Genomic DNA, 7,823 nt, shown 5'->3' on the forward strand with positions numbered 1-7,823 from the left:
CTTACAATGGTGATTTCTTTTGTTTGTCTAGCATTAGCCATGACCCGGTTTCTTCAATTCTTCCGATTTAAAATTCAGCCTGAAATAACAGCCACTTTTTCCATTCATCCTCTTGATTGGTTGGTGAGTATGTTCTATTTTGAAATGTATTGTTTTTATCCTACTTCATTTTATTTTTTAAATTCTGAACAGCTCCAGATGAAGACTTGAGCGTTTCCCGATGGAAGGTAGCACGTGCATTTGCGGTTAAAGCTGACTGCAAGCTCCTTTTTCGGCAGCTTGATTTAACTTAATATAACCGAAGTGCACTAAAAATATCACAGAACTGTCTTGCTGAAGCCTGCTATATTATTAACTCATTCAGTACCAGCCAATTCTAGACCAAGTCTGAAAAGACGTTTAAAAACGTCTTTGGGAGTGAATGAGTTAAGAGTCGGGACAAAAAGCATTTTTTGAGGATAATATAACCTTTGAGCTAAAATGCCACGGTTGAAGTTAGGTGAGCTGCTTCTGTAGTTCAATTGGACTTAAAAACAAATTATATTTCACATTGGGTCACAAACCTGCTTTCCTCCCGCGCATCTACGATACTAAATCTAACTGTGCATCCTAAACTGTTTGTGTAGCTCAATTGGACTTTTGGATGTCCCAAAAAAAATGAAACTTAGAAAAAAAATCGTTTCATCTGCAATTGCAGTATAGGGCTCATATCCGCCCCCCCCCCCCCCCCATTCAAATGGTCAAAGCATTCATCCTTATTATCTATCCCACGTGCAGAACTATTTACACAAAGCCCCAATTTTCAAAATCAAATTACACCGAGTCACAGCTAAATAGGGACCGAATATCAGGAACTTCTCAGGACACGGTCCAAATTCTTCAATTGACACTGTAATTGGCCATCCTGACCGCTAGGTGGCGCAACTGCATCGTTATTGCGCTTTCAAGAGGTCCAGCGGGACAAATTGTGGTAAATGGCAGCGGTGCATTTTTACCAGGTGGCCTACAGAAGGCAAGAAAATGTTCCTTAATCTTTAATGTAATCAGAGGCAAATTTATGGCCAACGCTGTTTTAAAGGATAATGTTTTCACGTGACGTGTGAACGACCAATAACATCACAGGCTGGAGATGGAACGCTGATTACTTGAAAGGCTTCCCTCACCCCCGTGATGATTTTATTAAACCACTTCGTTATTTTGTCGTTTTTTTCAAATCTAATAATTATGAAAGAAACATGAAGCAAACAATGAACCCTCGTTCAACCAATTAAACATCAATTACAAATAAATATAGACTGCATTTTTTTAAAAACGGGTCGGATTAGTCAAAGTAAATAAACGCATGAATAAAATACGTAAAATAAAATGGTTCGTGATCAATTTGTGATTTTATATATCCACATTTATGTAGCTCGTTAAAATACGTACAGTATGTGGTACAAATGTTTTAGCGCCACCGTGTGGACAAGTTGTACGTGTGCAGCCTGTCGTGAGCGCACACGCGCATGCATAAAGTACAACTAATCTCCGGAGCTGTCGCGGAATAAACTACTTGTGACTTGTCAACTGTTTTGTTTTTGTTTTTCTTCCAGACAATCAAACCAAGTGAGTCACGCACGGACCCACTCACTCCCACCGAGCCCGTCATCCTTGTGGGAAAGCGTGCGGGAGGGGGCTCAAGGGCTTATCGAGGACCAACAACCCGATACTTAACGTGAAAGCCGCGTCGGTTTATTAGGACCAGACGCCGTTAGCCGCTAAATTGAGAGGAATCTGACGGGCAGATTCCTTCGAAAAAGAAAAACAAATCCAAATCACATTTCTGCCATTCTGTCTGTCAAGTGCTAGTCCCGCCCCCCCCCCCCCCCCCAAAAAAAGCTAATTAGCCCCAGGGGCCTTTTGGCTAATCAGAGAAGACACAATCATGATGTCTTCAAAAAAAGGGCCAACTCCCTTTTACTGCGTTATTGTTGGCCAGGCAGACAATGGAAAGCCGAGTAACGAGGTGTCCAAACATTTTTTGTTGGCACAAAGGGCTCCAGCAAGGCCATTTGTCGTCATGAGTGAGGGAATTACAACACCTAGGCGACATGTTTTTCCTGTGCCGCTGAAATGTTTGCGGCCACTCGTGATGGCTGCTGTTTGTTGTTTGTTTGTTTGTTTGTTTTTTTGTGAGCGGGTCTGTGTGAGCAGTTTTCTCATAAGTGGCTCAACGTGTATTCTCGTCGCAACAGAACAGGCCAGCCTTCAAATTATGGCCTGTCACAGGTCAACCTTTTTGACTTTCACCAAACAAATAGCATGCTAGCTAAACGGTAGCGGCTACGTGTAAGGGTGTTTGCGATAAAACAAATAATCCTTAGTTTAAAAACCCCAAATTCCGTCACGTTTCACCAGGTTACACGTGGGGCTGTGTTGCTCTTGTCAGCAAAGATAAAAGAAAAAGAAAACCAGAAAGTGTTTGAAATGTTAACATCTCAGGTGGAAAATTAGGTGACTTTTTCTCTTTTCCTTTCACAAACGCCAAATAAAGTACAGTAAAAGAAAAGTAGTGTTATAATTTATGATAACGTTTGAAAAGGTACAAATCTTAATTTTATACGTGTCTTGATTTTGTATTGATCTTGAATGACATAACAATGTAGACCTTTTCCTGATGTTCCCCCCCACCCCCTTCGGATCTTCTTTCACCAGACGTTGTCATTTATTCCTTCTGTTGATTAAAGCTGGAAAAAAGTCACTTTTTTTTTTTATGCTTGCCAGCGCCTTCCTTCCTGACCAATGACGAGCACACGATGGGAAAAAGGAAAGTGGAAACGTTTGGTGGAATTACCCGAGCAGGAGCACTGAGGTATGTGTCCGCTCTGCATGAGAAAAGAAACTTTTTTTTTTTTTTTAAACTTCAGTAGTTTAGTGGAAATGGTTTTATGTAACATTTGGTTGGAGCGCAATGTCCGCAATAATTTGGAAAATATGCAATGTGGATTTCAGTAAACATGTCGCCAAGTACTACTTTTGATTAAATGAATCTCCTCCATCAGCTCCAACACAGTTCCTTGCCAACAAGGTGGTGAAACACTAATATTCTAAATGAAGCCCCTCAACTCACTGCAGCATAGTTCCTTGGCACCAAGAGCCCATTAAGATTTGGGCCAAAAAATAACTTACTGTGTTGTTTGGATCTAAAAGACCGAAATCTTGTTTGTGTGCCACCAACGGTTCTAATGGAGATGAGCAGATGAGCTACGCTGTTGGAAATCTGTGTGTGAGTGTGTGAATTTTCTTGAAAAAGTGAAAACGCCGACATTCCCGGCAAGCCTCCTTGATGTCACCTATGTCCTTGGGGGAGATAAATAGAGATCCAAGGCCTATTTTTAAAACCATATAAAGAGAACAAAAGGTGTTGTTTCATGGCAGTGTTGCCACGGTGACCAGGTTGAGAAATGTTCTTCCCTGGTGGGTTAATAACATACCACAAAATGGAAACACTAAGAACTCGAGTGGACCACCTCCATCTTTGTTTAAGTCTTCTTGCCGGGCGGTTTACGCCTTAGGTGATTCTGTACTCAACTGATATCGAGTAACAATATCTCTAGTACTTTGGATATATATGTACAAATACATATCAAGAAAAATTTAACACAATGAGGAAAGACCGTTGTTTCTGATGCAGATGATTGGGAGTGCGTGGGATGTTTCAATGCCATTATCGTTGTCTTCTGTTGCAATGTGTTGACATATTTAAAAATCAAATCAAATCAATTTTAAAAATTGGCAGATTTTTGCCGATTTTTAAAAACGCTCATGTCAGCCTATTAAATCAGCTGTCCGGTTCATCAGTTTGTGTCTTCTGTAGTTTGGGGCAACTTTTTTTTTTTTTAATCGGGAAAGTCATGTTGACTATTCGCATTAGTCAAAGACACAAATTGAATACTGTGGCCTTGCACAAACGTAACTCCGAGGCAAGGTTGAAACTGGAATTTTGTTTGGGGGCGATTAAAATAAATAAATCAAGAGTGTATGTGATTAAATACATGTTGAAAAAGAACCAGTAGTCATACAAAAAATTTGACATTCAAACAAATCAGCCCCCCAGCCCTGACTGGAGACTCCTCGTAGGTGAGCAGGAGTTCATTTTTTCCGTCTTACTTTCCGCTCGGATCGACAGCCTAGCCAAGCGCGGGATGAATGAACAAAGTCTGGCTGCCTGACACACACAAACACACACACACACACACACACACTTCCCTGGCGACTGCTTACACTCGGCTTTTTAAAGTCCAAACAAAACGACGCCACGGGAGTGTTTAACTTGGTTTAATTCACGTTTGAAATGTCAGTTTCAGATGTGAATGTCAAGCTCATCTTTTTATTTCGTACATGTGATTTGTTTGTTTGCATTTTGCTTTGAGGACCCTTTTTCAAGTTGTGATGCTGCAGGCAGACGCAATGCTGGACTTCCTCTTTCTTGGGGGCGTTTTTTTTTTTTTTTTTAAAGAAGATCAACTTTCACTCTTAAAAGCAGACGTGACCTTTTGGCTCAAGTCGCTGCCAATCACTCTCGGCACAGATAGACAAATAATCCCCCCCGCCCCCCCACACGGCGCCTCTTTTTCCTCCGGCAAGCCCCCCGCCCCCTCCCTACTGTCGGTAGCTGCTCTTTTGTCAACTAAACATTTGGATTTCGGCTTCAAAGCACAGACGCGCACACTAAGACAAACCCCAGCGGCATCGCCCACTTCATCCCATTCAGAACCACGTAAGCCTGCAGGACAAGCGCAACTATCGTCATTTCGATGAGGACCAAATTAATTGACAAAATTCTTGTTGATCAATTTTATCATGAATATTCCTGTGCGTTACTCATTGACAAAGGAAAATGTCAACAAAAAGAGCAATTTTGCAATGATTGAGAACAATAAAAACCCATCTGGGACGCACCCGTTTATTTGCATCATTAACCAAATTTGCTAGGTTATTCCTTGGCCCATGTCCATTTGAAGTACGAGGCAGCTTAAAAATAATGACAGTAATCATAATACTGTGTGATCTCAAATTACCAGTGACCCAATTTAGAAGTTTTTTTTAATCTACAAACCGTCACTCAGCCAAATTTTTTATCTATCTTGAGTTCAGAGCGAAAAGCAGCAGACGGTGAACAATTCTTACCTGAGCATGAAATTGAAACATGAAACCAAGCCACCCGAAGACCAGACAACCAGGGAAAGTTAACTAGCTTAATGCTAACGCACGGCACATAAAGTCACAGACGGGCTAATGAAACTAGCATTGATGTCAGTTTAAATTTAAACAATGTATTTGAACACACAGAAGCACATGTAGACAGATAATAGAAGAATATTCACATTCGTATATTCTTTATCCTCAGCAAAAAAGATTGTCACTGCAGCTTTCGGAGTCATTTAGTTGTGAAACGCTGCTTTGCTCCTTCTCACTGTCATCACTGTAACTTGGATTTATCAAGTGCCTTTCAAGGGACCCAAAAATGTGCCTGAGTAGAAAAAAAATTAAATGGAGCGTTTTCATGTTTCAGTTCAACAATGGGTCATCCGCATTTTTGATCAATAGCAGGTCAGCTTGTGCTGCGTTTCCATTTGCTCTCCTTCCATGCCCAGTTTGATCAATCCAGTTCATACTGGATCGTCCGTCTCCCTTGCGCCCCTCAAAAGGGGACACAGATTTAAGATTGGAACCCAAGACTTCCCTGGAGGACGGCCACGCGTCCACCCATGGGAATCCCTGCCTCAGACCCAAGTCGACACGTCAGTAAGCTGCGCATTCCAAACCCGGTCCAGATGCTGCCTACAGATGTCTTTTGTTTTCGGAGAAGCCGGTCAACCAAATGTAGATCACAATGTTGTCCGGACCACCCCCTCACCCCCCCCCCCCCCCCCCCACAGCGCCCGTCACCTTCTCTTACCAGACTCACCTTGTTGAGTGATGACATCATGACAAAGAAAAAACGTCCGCCAAGGACAAGACCAGACGTTTACCACCGCGGGTGTTGTCTGCTGGAACAGCAAATTGGATGCGACACAACCGTTGGTGGGAATCACAACAGATGTACTTTGTCAGGCCAACATGTGACTGCAGCAGTTAAATATTTTACTTCTTTTTTTTTTTCCTTCTAGGATTTCAGATGTCATTTCAGGGCGAGGATTCTTGCGTCCGAAAGAAAGAATTAAGACACCAGCACGGTCCCGTGTCAGCTCTTTCTTGAGCCAGAACTTTGGACTGGAACGTAGCAAAAACAGCACTTGGGAAGGGGTGGCCGGTACCTGCAGGTGGCGCTACTTTACCAACATGAATCCAAAGAGGTAAAGCGATTCGGGAAAGTTGAATGGCGGCAACTGGACTCGTTTTTGCTTTCTTTCAGCTGCAAATGAAATGTCTTTAACAACCACGCAAAGTCATCAAACATGTATATATCTGGCAACCATGCTAGCTAGTTAGTTTCCTCCACAAACAATTTGCAGTTATTTTGACTTACATCTTATAACTATTTTTTTTATTCCTTGTTTGTAGTTGTGCTCGGTCGCCATTAAAAATTATGATCCGCAGATTTTAAGAAAGCCAATCTGGATGACCTTCAATGTTGAGCGGCATGGAAGAAATGTCAAAAAAAAAAAAAAAACTTTGTAAGCTAACCAGTCAGTCATGGTGGAGGCCACCGAATGAGGTGCGAGCGTCTTATCGGCACGACGGCCTCTCGAGCGTCGTCCCTCGCATGCCGGAGTGACGCCTATCAGTCCCGCGCTGTCAGGAACGCAACCTGAGCGCGTCTTTATCTCCACGATGCGCCGCCGCGTTTGTTCAAGGAGCATTCCAAGTGCCCCCCCCCCCCTCACAATCCACTCTCGAAAAACCCTTGAGGCCAGACAAGGTGGCGGACGAAAGGACGATGACATCCAAGATCAACTTCTTCCCATCGAATGCTGTAACCCTTTGGTAGTCCCACAAATTAGCATTAGCATTCTGGCAACCGAATACTTGGATGCAGTATATGCAGATGTGAATCGCAGGATGATGTAGTTCGATTGTTCACTCCCGCACCCCCACCCCTTCGCAGTTTAGAGAAGCCCCTTTTAACAACTCTGTAAAAACTCGATTTGCGGGTACCCGTGTTTTAATCAAGAGCTACTAAAGATTTGGCAACAAGATTGTTGCAGGCATTGCAATCGGAAAAAGGAAGCTCAAGTCACGACATTAGAAAGAGCCACGAGACGGACTTTGGCGGTACGCCGCACCCACCGGGAGATGAGCTCGGACATGTGAACAATTGTTTTGCTGAGGTGGGGGGGGCGGGAGGTCAAAAGTGGTTCTTTGGGGGTCGGCGGGGGTTCTCGCCGCTCAGGTCTTCTGCATAAGTCAACAAGGCAGGATAGCATTTCCAATCCCACCAGGAATGTTTCAGGGAATCTGAAAGGGGGATCTTAATGCACTGACTCGTAGAGATCAATGTAAAAAAAAAACCATTTTTTTAAAATCCGCACACAATAGTGAGCCTCATATTGGAAAATGCAGTCAAGCTGCTTCTTCATGGTTGAGAAAGTCTTGAGGGATACGCCTAAATGTGAGCCAACAATGATTTTTTTAAAAAGTGTTTTTGTTTAGATTCTTAAATTAGGGACGACATCAACAAAACGTACTGTATGCGGTATTCCTCCACTTTTTGGCTAATGTGTACTGTCCAATTTTCTCACTTTAGTGTTAAAATTCTCCCTCTGTTACGGTCAAAGGCGAGTCGTATCGTCAAGTGTCAGGCCTATCATTGCTAAATAATGAGCCAGGGTAAAACATGA

Source organism: Hippocampus guttulatus, chromosome 21 (assembly GCF_054856545.1).
Source record: "Hippocampus guttulatus isolate MCC_2025c chromosome 21, RoL_Hgut_1.0, whole genome shotgun sequence".
Taxonomy (NCBI): Eukaryota; Metazoa; Chordata; class Actinopteri; order Syngnathiformes; family Syngnathidae; genus Hippocampus; species Hippocampus guttulatus.